At 38.2% G+C, this 15,321-nt stretch overlaps 1 protein-coding gene across 1 annotated transcript in view; it reads right to left on the bottom strand.

Moving 5' to 3' along the window:
* Window positions 1-8,948, bottom strand: part of trak1a (trafficking protein, kinesin binding 1a) — a 59,831-nt gene extending 50,883 nt beyond the window's left edge. Inside the window, exon 1 of the mRNA XM_051721335.1 lies at window positions 8,751-8,948. The gene's annotated coding sequence lies outside the window, so the exon portion shown is untranslated. The remainder of the gene's footprint in view (window positions 1-8,750) is intronic.
* Window positions 8,949-15,321: the final 6,373 nt, after the last annotated feature.

Here is a 15,321-nt window from a genome sequence, read left to right as displayed (position 1 = left end):
CGTCCGTCCGTCTGTCAGTCTGTCTTTTGTATCTATCTTATCCGGCTCATTAAAGACTTTAAATCTTTCAGACAAGGCTTTGTCAAGCCCATATTAAAGTTTACATGTCTAGTTTGCATGTTCTGTATATTATTTGAAGCACTTAGCAGACAATCTCATCTAGAGCAACTTAAAGTGGTTTCTTCTATGAAGACCAGTCTTGCCAAGCCACCTTGGAAGAGCGAACTCGGAAGGACAGGAGGATGATGAACGGATCTATTGCAAGCTTTGAGATTTGCTGCAATTATCCTGTTGCACAATTAACCGTCACAGCACATTTGAAGCCAGTGAGAGAACTGGCATTATCACACCAGTCACAGCATTATTATCATCATCACACCAGTGAGGTTTTGCAGGACTAGTGACACGATAAAAGAATAAAGTCTGTAAACACTCGCTTCTTTCGTGTGTTTATTACTGTATTAAAATGATGCCCAACAAAACAACAAATGTTGAAGGAGTATAACAACTCTCATGAGCCTTCAGACTTTCTCGAGCTTACAGTGGAAAACTCTTGAGGTAAAACCCCTGATATATCAGTGGTAAAACACAACGATAAATGTCCTTCGTCTGCCACCGTAGTACTGGGATGCTCACAAGTCACCATCCAATGCATTCTCGATATTTGGCCTAATCAAGAATACATCCAGGTAATTTTATGCATTCTTGGTACTTGTGTTCTTGAGTATAGGAATTGAACTTTGGCAGTAGATGATGACGTCGAATGAGTCCAGAAGAACATAAGAACACAAAAGAACTCACACTGAGAAACAGCCACAGTCAACAGATTGTAAGCATGCAGTTCATGACTGTATCTGAAAGAGAACACCGCCCATCAAGCAACTGCTGTACCTATATAAGGAAATACCTTATTATCTTACTTGCCTACACACCTGCAAAGAAATGAACGCAGTAACAAGCTAATGCAGATGAACAGTCAACACAAGATTTAGTCTATTAAGTGCATACAATAGTCTTTTAACTAAAGAGGTGAGTCTTGTGTCTGCACCTGATGATTAAAACCTACTTTCTACTCCATTTATTTGAGGTTTTCAAGAGTCAGCAGTATCGTGAGAGTAACATGTGGGAAATGCAAACAGGCATCTCAACACATGTGACAGATGAGTTGTGTAACCAGATGAATGTGAATCTTTAGCATAAAGCCAATCAGATTGCTGAGACAGTTGACAGCTGCTGAAATGAAGTGTGATACTTTGAGATCATCTCACAATAGGTCAAGAGCAGTACTATCAAACTGCCTTTACTGTTTGAGACTGTTTGACTCTGCAGTGTCCTCACTGCCAATATCTTAATAAGTCAAGTCATTTTTATTTGAATAGTGTGTTTCACAATACACATCACTGCAAAGCAGTGACCAATCTAAAAATTAGTGATGTGCTGCATTGACGATAAAACACAAACACTCTTGAGATCAGCTCCTGGTAGGGATAGTAGTTCAATACTGGCATTAAATATTGAAACTTGGAACTGATGTTTCAATATTTTGAATATATTCAAATAGTTCCAATAGTTTGAACTTGGAATTTAATACTTGGAACTGCTGCATAAGATGCAGATTTAATTCTGGCATCTCAAGTAAAAAAATACTGGAAAATAAAATAAAAATGTGCTTGGAGTTTTACAGTCAGCAACAGTAAGAGGTGTTGGGGGTGTACAGCAATACAGTGGCTGTTAAGTTGAGTTGTCTGGCCCTACGTCATGGCAAACACAGCCCTGCCAAACCACACAACAGTGTTACATTACCATGGCAAAGGTACTCAAACACTGCCTCTGTTTTGGGCATTCTGAGATAATCTTTCCTGTGAGTCAGAACAAGCCATCTGTCTTTGGCAACAGCTTCAAAACTACAACAAGGCTGACTACCAATTTATCACAAAATATACACAAACACAGAAACACTACCGGTAACTTGTCTCTCAATGAGTTTAATTCAAATTCAAAAATTCAAAGCCTACTGTAATTGAACAAGTAAACATACTAAAACGTGAAAATGTGGTTGGGGTGGCATAACTGGTGTCTAAAATGTAAAGTCATGCCTTAATAGCAACAGTAATAATGGTGTTACTAGAGCCACGTCTGACAGATTTATTTGATGTAGCAAAATCTCACAGTTGTGCATGTGACACACAACACATATAATTTTAAACAGTTTTTTGTTTAAAAACGAAAAAGGCTTCATTTTTAACAGAGAAAACCTTTTAACAGAGGAAAAATATCTGTTACACACAGGGCTCAACATTAACACCCACCCACTCGCCAAAATGCGTATAGATTACGGCAGTCATTCTTATTAGCCACTTTGACGGGTGATGTTTTCAGGGTTTTTCCTGCATTGAAAACTCTGTGAATGTCACAGACTGGACAGCCAGAGCTATCCGGATTAATGTGGATGTAGCATTAAACTTCATTTTTATTACAACTGTGAAAGTTGCAGTTACAATTTCTAATTGTTCAGACTGTTAGTTTTTTCATAACAAATAAAAATACTATAGTTTATTATTTTAGAAAGACTATCTACATTGATCTAACCGCAGTAATTAAGAGCCATCCATGGTCTTACCTGTGGTAATGGCCGTATTATTATGAATGGCACTGTTAAACAATGAAAGAACAATAGTAAAGTTTTATAAGGGCAAGTCCTGTACAATTTTGAATGAAGGGGTATAAAGTCTGGACTTCCATAAACTATGAACAAATTATTGACAAAGTTTTCCTCCTTTTCTATCCTACTTCTGTATTTAACTGGTCATGTTTGCTTTCAGATATTCCAAGAGATGATTGAAATCATTAGGCCTGTGTGCTGCTTAACTCGTATCACTCTCATTCAGATAAACAATGTCCAAACAAATGGATGCAGTTACAGTCTCCAGTTAACCTTTATTACTTTTTGTGGGATGGGGAACTTTGGCTAGTGCAAATGATATGTGGCTAAGAACTTTGTAACAGAACTAGCCACAGTGGCGCATGAGCCAAAAAGTTAATGTCAAGCCCTGGCACAACAGAATCATATGAAATTCAAATAAGTCAAACCTGCAAATGATGTGGAACCATTTAATGTTTACATTTGGGTTAAATATTTTTCCTGATGGATGAAGACACAAAAATATATTACAAGCCTGCCCTTCAGACAAATCTGACTGCTTTATCTTAAAAGCTTATTAATCAAAATGAGCAAACATAGGCTACAGTGTTGACAGTGGTTCGTTGGAAAGTGGGACATAACGACCACCACTGATCCTAGACTTCCACAAGATGGCAGCGTGCCATGATAATGTGGCCAGCGAGCTTCTAGAAAAGTAGGTTGCATGACCTAAAGCTTTTCATATGCTAATGAACAGCCAGTGGTATTACCAAACACTCATATCTAATCACATATAAAAGCAAAACATGGAAAACACAATGGTGTGAGGGGGTGGGGGTGATGATCTCACACACTGACAGTCTGCTGTGTCCTTCAGTGAAGGAAGAGCAGGTTACAAAACTTGAACCATACTAAACTTCCACATGCCCGTGAAGGTGAACCATTTGCAATGTATGCAATGAAACTAAAAGTTAAATGGTACATTTCTGTAAGTGGATGCTTAGTAAGTTTGTCAGTGCTTTATTAAGGGGCTGTTTACACGACAAGGTTTTCAACTAAAAACGGAAAACTTTTTATGCGTTTTGGCTGTTCGTTTACACGACAATGGCGTTTTGGGGCCTGAAAACGCAAACTTTTGAAAACGGGTTTCAAAGTGCAAGTTTTTGAAAACGATGACGTCATGTGCACGCATATTACGTGTTATGTAAAGAATGATGGATTGACAGGCATCAATTTGAGATGTATAATTATCAATATCAATACTGGTGTCTGTGCAAATAACAATAATCAACAATTTATTCATTTGGAGTGTTTTGTATGGAGTGTGAACACTGTACGCTAGGCAGAACCTGCAATTTGAAAATCTTGAAATTAATGTATGGATTCAGATGGGAAAATTGTATTTGTATTTTAAATGTTATTTATTTACTTAATTTTATTCGATGTACCTTTACACTGCAATTCATTCACCCACCGCTTATGTATATAGCCTATAAACAGAGATGTGATGCCATGTACAGTATTCAATGATATGCTTAGAATATGAAAACCTACGTGCTACTCGTTGAGAGCAGGAGGACAATGCGGCCCAGTATTTCCACTATGCAAATTGAACCATTGTGAATCTGTGCTAACAGCAGAGTAAATCTCAGGAAGGGCCTTGAACAGATTATACAGTATGACAGTCAGTGATTACCGCTGAAGTATTCAGCAGAGCTAAAACCAACTTAGAAGGTGCACTCTGTAATTAAAAAAAAAAAAGTTTAACTCCTCAAGACATGAATTGTAATTGTGCAATATATGTATGAAATCATGAGCACTCACATTAAAATGAAGACTCCAGTCATATCAGTAACCTAATAAAAGCTGTTTTATTCTACATGGAGAGGGTCCACACATGGGGGCTGCCATGTTAGAATCACATGACCAGCCAAATACTACTCGCTTAATCTCAGTAACCGTCCTGTTATTGGACACTTTCACTCATTGATTAAAGTAATCATGTCTGACTGTGAAAACTACATTTCTACAATGGCATCTGAAACTGAAAACGATTGATTTTAAATGATGCTGCATCCAAGCCGCTAGGTGTCAGTGTAAATCCAAGATGACACAAAGACAAAAGTTACTGAGTGCACCTTTAACACACCAAACTCACATAATGTGTCAAATAAATTATAATTAGTCAATAACAGTGTTGGGTAAATTACTCTAAAAAGTAATGAATTACTAACTATTATTTACATCTTCTACAGTTTAATTAGATTACTGCACTAATTACTCTGTCTGAAAAGTAATTGCATTACTTATTACTAACTACTTTCTAAAACCCTTATCAACCTAGACCAGATGAAAAATACAAGAACAGACATGAAACTGTTCTTTTAATTCTTTCAAATAAATCATAGAAAATCAAATAAATTATTCATGAATTGGCCAAAGAACATTAGATGCTAATTTTCGATTTTAAATTCACTATTGTTTTATATAGAACTGTTCTATAGTCTATACAGTATTTAATGCAATTACATCAGAAGTAACTAATTAAATTACTGAAAAAATAAGAGTAATCCCTTACTTTTGATTTCCAATGAAAAAGTAATTTAATTACAGTAATGAATTACTTAGTAATGCATTACATCCAACACTGGTCAATAAGTAACACATAACCTGACTGTGAATCTGCCAGCTAAGCATTAGTTATCAGTACAGTCTAATGACTGAAGATTTTTAATTATCTGCCCTGTGAGATCACATACAGTGGCCAAAAAAATTATAATTTCATTGATATTAAATATCAAACCAGGTGGAACCTGCAAACAAATGAAGCAAGAACTTAATTCAATTTTCTGAAACACTTTTTGCAGTTATTTTTAACCAATTGGCCTCAAGGTGATTTTAAATCAATATATGTCAAATATATTATTATCAAAATAAGTCAGTTCCCCTCAAGTTTACACAGGTGTCCTAGCAGATGTTCACACAGGTGTAGTTCATCATATTAACTGTGTATATGTTCCACCAAGTGTCCAAATAATGTTTTTATTTAAAAAAAACACTATATATATTGTTTTATCATTCGAAACCTACTGTAACAAGCTTTGGTTACACATTTTCTTGGTGTGTTGCTCTTACTTCGTTAAAATATAAACCACATAGCATTATTTTGGTAAATAATACAAAGACATTCATACGCTTCTAAGTGTACTTCTTGGGGCCACTGTATGTCCAGCATACAGCTACACTGAAATACCTCACTTTACTAGAAAATCAGTGTCCTTGAGAAAATTTTTACATGAGAGAACTTTGGCCAAATCCTTTTTTTAGTAGATGTTTCAGATAAGACTGGTAGATAACTCATTACAAAACACTGACAAAAATGCCCGTTATATGTTTTGATTTAAAAAGTAACTGATCAGAGGTCTTTTTCCCACCCTTCCTTTGTCTCTGGGGACATCTTAAGCTGAGGAAGTGACCAAAAACTTCTTTGGTCTGTATTCTCATCACAAACAGACACACATAAACATAATAGGGTTATACAACTACAGGCCAAAGAGACAAGCAGAGAAAATCCATCAGAGCCTTGTTGTCAAGCACTCACACAATGTGTTTCCAGGACGCAACAGGAAAAACTGCAACAGCTAGAAAATGATGGCAAAAATTCAGTTAAACTTGCCAGTTACATTAATTTGGTGTAAAGCATTTACCTCCAGTGATGGAAGAATCTGGATATGCAGACCCATTCAAATTCAATGCTATCCTACTGCCCACAGATCAGAGCTGGACACACACACACACACACACACACACACACGCACTACTGGTAAACACACAAGATCGACATATGGATTGAGATTCTTTTATTTGATTAAAATGCACCTTTGTATAATGAAAGGCCAGATTAGATTAGACCACCTGTTTTAAGGACTGTCCTTTCAAAAACATATCACATTTCCTTTTAATCAATCAAGAGCTTAGACAAAGAGAAGCAAATCTAACATGATAATTTAAAGTTCCTGCATGACTGAGGGGGCCTGGGTAGCTCAGCAAGTAAAGATGCTGTCTACCACCCCTGGGGTCGCAAGTTCGAATCCGGGGCGTGCTGAGTGACTCCAGCCAAATTGGCCCGGTTGCTAGGGAGGGTAGAGTCACATGGGGTAACCTCCTCGTGGTCGCTATAATGTGGTTTGCTCTCGGTGGGGTGCGTGGTGAGTTGTGCATGGATGCTGCAGAGAATAGCGTGAAGCCTCCACACACACTTGGTCTCTGCGGTAACATGCTCAACAAGCCATGTGATAAGATGCGCGGCTTGAAGGTCTCAGACACGGAGGCAACTGAGATTCGTCCTCCGCCACCCGGATTGAGGCGAGAATTTGCACTATACAGGAAAAATTTTTTCTCCCCTTTTCTCCCCATTTTGGAATGCCCAATTCCCAACGTGCTTTTAAGTCCTCGTGGTGGCGTAGTGACTCACCTCAATCCGGGTGGTGGAGGACGAATCTCAGTTGCCTCCGCATCCGAGACCGTTAATCCGCGCATCTTATCACGTGGCTTGTTGAGCGCGTTACTGCGGAGACATAGCATGTGTGGAGGCTTCACGCTATTCTCCGCGGCATCCAAGCACAACTCACCACGCACCCCACCGAGAGCGAACCACATTATAGCGACCACGAGGAGGTTTCCCCATGTGACCCTACCCACTCTAGCAACTGGGCCAATTTGGTTGCTTAGGAGACCTGGCTGGGGTCACTCAGCACACCCTGGATTCGACTTTACTCGCTGAGCTACCCAGGCCCCCTACTATACAGGAAAATTGACAAAAAAAAAAAAAAAAAAAAAAAAAAAAAGAACACCTGGTTTTAGAAAACATAATTCACTGGTTCAAAAACGTAATTATAGATAAGAAATAAATGTGCAATGTGTTGAACATAAGAATACACAAACTGAAAGAAGATTGAAAATGTATTCCGAACATTATTTTATTTGTAGAGTACAGGGAGGTTTGGTTCAAAATTCAAAATTAAAATACTGTTTTTAAGTTCATTATTGAGCCAATATAAATAAAGGATAATATCGTTTGACAAGGATAACGTGGTCGACTGGTAGATCGGGATCAACTGGTTGGGCACCGCTGACCTAGAGCATCCTAGCAACCGCATAGCAATACTCTAACAACCACTTAGATCACCTTAGCAACCGGTCTGTCTGTCATCACTGTACTCCAAAGGATAGACCTGAACACATTTACACTGGAACAAAAAGACAGAATTCCAGCCTGACAAACTCACACAGCAGTTTTTTTTTTAATACACTGGGTGGAAAACTTCTGACTCTGATTGTTAGTCGGTCAGATATTACCCAAATTTATGACCAAGGGGAAAACAGTGTTTGTGCCAGTCTTATGAGCTAAGAAGAGTCTCCATTTCCCTAATACATGTAAATTGATTGAACTTCTTGGACTAGCTTCTTTTCAACTGTCAGAAAAAAGGCTAAAAATCTAAGCAACTGACCCAAGATCAGTAAAAATGTGTCACATAACAAAAATAATCAAAATCACAGTCATAGAATCCAGGCCGGGAGCTATAGGATCATGAAGTTAATGACAGCACAGGTCTGGCATCAGTGTTTGCTGATGATTGGTGCAGTCCAGAAGACAAACTTTATGACTCAGAAGTGGCCTAGTTTCATAAATAATGGAGCCCAAAAAGCGCTTTGTGAGTAGTCCTCATAGCATTACTCATGCTTAAAAATAGAAGGGAGTAATTGAGGGAGTCTTTCAGAAAGGCTTATTAGAAGCAACTTTTACACTTTTCATCCAAACATTTTACAAATACCTAAAACAATTCAGGGGGCAAATATTGCCCCTTTATGGAGAAAGTTAACTTCTGACACTGCCATCATCCATTGAAAAACCATTATCTGACTGTTGACAATAAAAAAAGATATATATAAAACTAGCAATAACACAATCAGGTGAAGAATCTTGGAAACACATTAAGGTGAACAGAATACAACTCAAGATAAAATCATTATACTTGATCTGATCACCATGAGCATCAGCCTTTTACATTGTAACAGTCCTGGACCTTTGAATTTTCTGCACTCTTACCTGTGATGGTTCCTGCATCTCTGCAAATCTTGGAGTCATCATTGACGGTGATCTCGCTTACATACTGCTCCTCCTGCTGGTGTGGAGCAGTGGTGGGTGGGGAGTGGAGGCGTTGGCAATGAGGATGGGGGTTTTGAGGGGAGATAGGGGTGGGCAGGGCTGAGGCTGTGGCAGTGGGGGGCGATACCGTGGTGTCCAGCTTGACTGCTTTTCACACGTCAACCCAAAGAGCCATAGAGCAGTGCTCAGAGAGAGCAGTCCAACAGGGAGTAGTCAGCGAATCAAGAGCATCTCTGATAGTACAGACCTAGGGTGCAAGACAGGAGGGTCAGAAATGATAAGCAAACAGGAGGAGAACTATATCTAAGAATATCAATTTGACCAATAATTAATAGATATTATATATTTTTACACTTTACAATTCACCCTCAAGTATCTATGATATTCTGTTCCCTAGATATGGCTTGGTCAGATCATTCCATAATTTGTTTAGAAAAGTAATAGGCCTAATATAACCTCTCCTCAATAAACTGCATGATTGGATGTATCGTTCATTAAATACTAAGGCCACGTCCACACTAATACATTTTAGTTTGAAAACGCATCTATTTCTCTACGTTTTGTCCTTCCATCCACACTGAGACAGCGTTTCTGACAGCGAAAGCTGGGTTTTTTTTTTTAAATGCTCTCCCAAGTGGATAAATTTGAAAAACGGTGTCTTCACGTTGTAGTGAGGACAAGTAAGGGCGCCTACACACTAGAGTTAACGCTGTGTCGGAGAACTCTGCGAACGCATTGATTTAAAAGGGGATTGTGCATCGGAAGGATGAACAGAGAAAACGCAAGGGCTTCATCATGCGACCAAAAGTTGAGAACATTTAAACTTTTGCTGCAACACACTCTGGGGATTGCATCCATTGACCAATGGAAATCTCAGAGAGGTGGGACTAGCTGCACTGTAAAAATCGAAAAACATGGCGGACAAAATCAAACAAGCGGTGTATTCATCCCCTGTCCTCTATTATCTTCCTCTGTCAGGTTAAAAAGATAGTAATTGTGGAGAGAGAGCCAAAAGACGTTTCAGTGCTTACTGGTACATTGTCAAAAATACATATTTTAAATAGCCATCTCGATCCGTGACTGCCTCTTCCCTCTGTGGAACACGCCTTTTAAACTGAGCTTTTGCAGTTCCATGCGTCAAATACTCCATCGGCGCTTTTCCTAGTGTATAAGCGCCCTAAAACGGAGATATCTGAAAACTAATACGACGTATCATGTGATGCAGTCACGTGATCCATTCAAACCAAAACAATCATGTTATGATTGTTTTGGTTTATGATGTTATGATAACCATGTTTTAGTGGCGTTGTTGTGCCTGCAATTGACTTTGATAGAGTTGTTAAAGATAAATGTTACTTTGTACATCCTTCACATTACATTCCTTCAAAGGTGATAGGAAGTTTACTCAGAATTGCTGTCCAGCGACGGAACATGAGGACAATTGTGTTTCAGCCCCTACATGGAAAGGCAATTTTTTGCATGCGCAGTAAGGGGATTTAAGAGTTTTCATACATTTCAGTGTGGATGAGCAACTTTTGGAAAACAGTGGAAAAAGGCAGTGTGGATGGAGAGCATTTTGAAAATGAAAACTATGTTTTTAGATGTATCCGGATTAATGTGGACATAGCCTAAGGGTTAGGAGTTTGTTCAAATTCCTAACTTTAAGCAGACAAACAAGAGAACATAGTGTCTGTGTCTTGCATCGAATACCACAAAGATTCTCATGAAAGCTGCCAAATCAATACAAAAATTAATTAAGCAAATAGAGATGAAAAGCAGCCTGCTCTTCACTCTCTGTTCCATCAACTCAGTCCTGTGATTTACTGCTGTACTGGGATCAGCAGTTAACCTCAAACCATCAGAGTGCCAGTCAAAGCCATCATGACTGCCATGTCTGCTATCAGAGCTGTGTGTTGAACAATCAATCCCAGTCCTGGTCAATCAAGGCCACCGGGCAGAAGAATTCACTCTCAAACCAAAGCTAGCAGAGGAGAAAGGAACTTTCAACCATGGGAAGAATAGTACTAAACTACAAAATCAAACTAAGTAAGAGAAAACGTGCAGTCAGCCAGTCATTATCGCAAAATAAACCCAGAGACAGATCAGATGGGTCTTGCATCACCCCTTAAGTTCACACAGGTGTTCTACAGAGTAACCATAGGTGTTGATCATCACATTAACTATGGACTAGGGATGTGCAAAATTGACAAGTCGTTCAGCTGTTTGAAGAACCCCAATCAGATGCTTTTAGAGGGATATACGGATGCTAAGTGCAGCACTTCAACATTGTGACATTCAATTCAACAAATAATTAATTTACAACAAATAAATGGGCTAAATAACTATAACATCTTATTGCACAAAACTATCAAAGTAAGAAAAATAAGAAATAAAAAAGGCCCCAATATCATCTCCATGATGTGCACTCATGAGAGGGATGATGTAAGCTCGTTGGTAAGGTCACGTGTCACGTGGAGGAGGAGTCAGGAAGCACGTCATTGTTTACACTGTTTTTTTTTTTTTAATTATTATTTGGAAATTATTTTTTATTTTATTTTATTTTATTTTATATTGTTTTGAAATTGCTTTGGACTGTTTTGGTTTGTGAACGACACAAGTTTCTCTTGTAAACAATGACGCGCTTCCTGACTCCTCCATGTGACGCGTGACCTTACCAATGAGCTTACATCATCCCTCTCATGAGCGAACATCACAGAGATGTACAGAAGCGAACATCTGAAGTTAAAAAGTATATAAGTATTGTTTTGTTTCTAAAAAGAAGAAGAACTTTATTTGTCAACTGGAGTCGTGTGGATTATTTTGATGCACCCTAAATATGCATTTTGGACCGTCAAAAAATGGAGGACATTCACTTGCATTGTTTAGTGGAGGAGGCCTGAAATGAAATCCTAAAAGTCTTAAATTCTGTTTTGAAGAAGAAAGAAACTCAGATACATCTTGGATGGCCTGAGGGTGAGTAAAATATCAGCAAATTTTCATTTTTGGGTGAACTATTCCTTTAAAACAACATTTATTATTTGAGTTTTGTGATAAAAGTGACAGAATTTGAAAGCTGAGACTAAAATAGTGTTCATCCAAAAACTACTTCTGACTCAAATGATGGAGTGTGTCACATTTGCGCATACGCTGCTTTAACAGGCACTGTTTCACTCTGCATTGTGTGTGTGCAGATAATAATGATACCAGACGACAGTATACAAACTCAAACTTAGATTGTTTATTGTCCGCTGTGGATCTGTGTGGATATATCAAAGGACGGGTTTTGAATGAATTAATTATGCCGTGAAATCATTCCTCTCAGTCTCAATGTCTATGTCAAGTGCCTCTGGACAACAATCTTCAAAATACAAGCCCCACATTTAAATAATTATGAAATAAATATGAACTTGAATTACAGTGTAAAAATAAATCAAATATTTCACAACATGATATGTTGAAATAAACTCTATAGTCATATATATATTTTGTTTTTTATTTATTTTTTTAATATCTGCCACATAGCTTATGGTAAAAATGTGTATATTATATGCAGTCTATATGCAATTTGGAATACAAGACAACTATGTTTGTGATCACTGGTATAGACGTTAATTTTTTTATTCTAGTAAACTTCAGATTATTTGAGCGGTGGGGGTTCCGATGTTCTGCGCACTGCGATGAGGCCATCATAGGATTATGGTTTCGCATATTGCATTTTTCCTCCATATCGTGCAGTCCTAGCGGGTACATATCTACAGTACTGTGCAAAAGTTTTAAGCACTTGTGAAAAATGTTGCAAGGTGAGGATGTCTTCAAAAACAATGCCATAAATAGTTTTCATATACCAATTAACATCATACAAAGTTCAGTAAACATAAAACAAGTTAAAAAAACATTTGGTGTGACCACCTTTGCCTTTAAAACAGCCCCAATTCTCCTAGGTACACCTGGACACAGTTTTTCTTGGTTGTTGTCAGCTAGGATGTACCAAGCTTCTTGGAGAATTCAACACAGTTCTTCTATCTATTTAGGCTGTCTCAGTTGCTTATGTCTCTTTATGTAATCTCAGACTGACACGATGTTCAGTGGGGGACTCTGTGGGGGCAATGCCATCTCTTGCAGAGTGCCCTGTTCTTCTATTCTATTCTCTTTGCAAAAGAATGTTTGGGAGTATAAAATGTATATTTCCTATTGACACACTAAAGCTGAAGATATAAATAACCATCTTAAGACAAATGTGTTTATGAAACATCTTATGTGCCTAAGACTTTTGCACAGTACTGTAGTTCACATCACAACATCAAGCAGTTTAAACCTTTTTTTACTGCAACTACTGTATTTATTTGAGCAGTGACAGACAAAATCAGCAAAAGACTTTAATCTCTCCACAACCTCAAAAATATGGGAATATTACTCACAACAGTGGATTTAACATCCGACAGTGATCGTCTTGGTATGTATTGTTGATGTGCTGCTTAGATTACTCTAAAAACAGCACTTAAAAAGACTAAACTTAAAGCATTAAAGAGACTCAACTTTTTTTTCAGACGGTTTTACTGTGCTGACTGCAATTCACTGTTAAGCACAGCAAGCTAACATCATGAAAAACGCTCTCTAAGTTACATCTCTCAATTAATTTCAGAGTTGTGTCTCCCATTAAAACCACCACCACCACTAAAGATATTAATGTTAGTATTAGTAGTCAACCCCACTAATTGATTAGTCAGTTGTTAGACGACTAGTCGATTAGTCAACCACCCTGTCACATCCATACTATGGACATGTTTCTCATAAGGCACAGTCACATTTACCATCTGTAAATTTTAATACTAAATACTAAGTAATGTGTAATCACAATCATACATTAAGTCCTGAGTGAATATACTGTGTGTTTTTCTGTGTTTCTCTCTGGGTGCATGACTAAAACTCACACTCCCTGCACCTGTGGAGACAGTGTGGCCTTGTACCACTCCTGTCTGCTTTTTTCTTATCTAACAAATGATTGGGGCAGGTTGGGGAGGGTGGAGCTGGGGGCGGCTGGCCCCAAAGAGAAACCAATTATTAGCTGAGAGTGAGTCTGTTATCAGGAATGCTGAATGCTGAAATCCAGCTGCCTACTAGGGCCCATATAAGCTAGAGAATTTGAAGGTTTCATTGCTCACCACCAGTCGGAGTTAGAGTCTCTGTATGGTTTTGAGTCCACCTTGCAAGTGTGTTCATTAAATATTTATTAGAAAGGCACCTCAGTCTTTGAGTCTTTATTACAGAATTTCGGGCAAGATACAGTCATATCAAAGGGAATCTGCACAATCATAAATTTCACGCTATGGACTTCTGGTGGTGAAGAATTTCCCCTTGCAGATTTAGAGAAGGATATAGCTGCAGGCTGAGCTCCAAACCGCCAGCAAAGACATACAGCCATTTGGAGTGGGCCCAAACCCCTTCTGGAGTAACCCCGTCCCCTTCTGGTGTTTTTCCACCCTCTTTTAGAGTTTACACCCCGATTTGGAGATGTCCGGGTTGCAGCAATAGCTACTTGTGGATTTTGCATTGAGTTCAAGTTTGGTGAATTGTGAAGACAGGCGAATTCACCATGTTGACCAATAGGAAGTTGCTTGGTTTGGTAGTGATGTTGTGGGCCGTGCTTCGTACACAGCTAAACTGAATATACACAATGGACAAGGATAATTTTAGCAGTGAGTTTTTTTTAAACTTCACTCTCCCAGAGTATAAAGTGCAGCATTAAAAAGAGGCTGCTTGGCAATTAGTTTTTTTTGCTGGTTTCTCCTCCTTCGCACGCAGAATTTAGCTGTGCATAAGTAAATATGACCGCACCTTTAGTCTGACAACCAGAAAGTGCCCCAATGCTTTTTTTGAATAATATATCTATTATTTAATCATTTAAAACCATACAAACTTCTTTTTGTGAAATGTTCTGTTTGAAAGTGTGCTTGTGCTATATTTATTTAAAATAATATGCCACTTGGTTTATGAATAAAGCCAACATTTTTGCTTCATCTTGTTTCAGAGTATAGGCTATTAAGATTTAGCTTCAAGATAAAAATTCTCTAAAGGCCAGATTGAAAAAAAAAATAATATGACTCATAGATTTCATTTCTGGCAGTGCACACACCCATAAGAGCAGAGTTTTCCATTCAGAAAGCACTGGTGTCCATTTTCAGTCCTTTTCTTATTACTGTCTATGTGCTCATATGTAATATGAAGCTTTGAGGAATGTGACCGTAACGGGGGTTATTTGGTCAGGCTTACACCATGTCTACACTGAGAGTGAATGATAAGACAAAACTAGATCACTCCCATTATACATCAACAAAACTGTCTACATTGCAAGTATAGCATCGGAAGGACATGAGGGTAAGCCAAGACTGACAAAATTGTCATTTTTGGGCAAACTATTCCTGCAAGGTTTTGTAAATCAACAGTATGTCTGACTCTGGGTGAGGTGGTCACAACCTGGCCCAAAGGTCACCTGAATGATTATTCTTTAAAG

The sequence above is a fragment of the Myxocyprinus asiaticus genome, chromosome 16, assembly GCF_019703515.2.
Source record: "Myxocyprinus asiaticus isolate MX2 ecotype Aquarium Trade chromosome 16, UBuf_Myxa_2, whole genome shotgun sequence".
NCBI classification, from domain to species: Eukaryota; Metazoa; Chordata; class Actinopteri; order Cypriniformes; family Catostomidae; genus Myxocyprinus; species Myxocyprinus asiaticus.
This window is presented reverse-complemented; position numbering and strand designations above follow the sequence as displayed.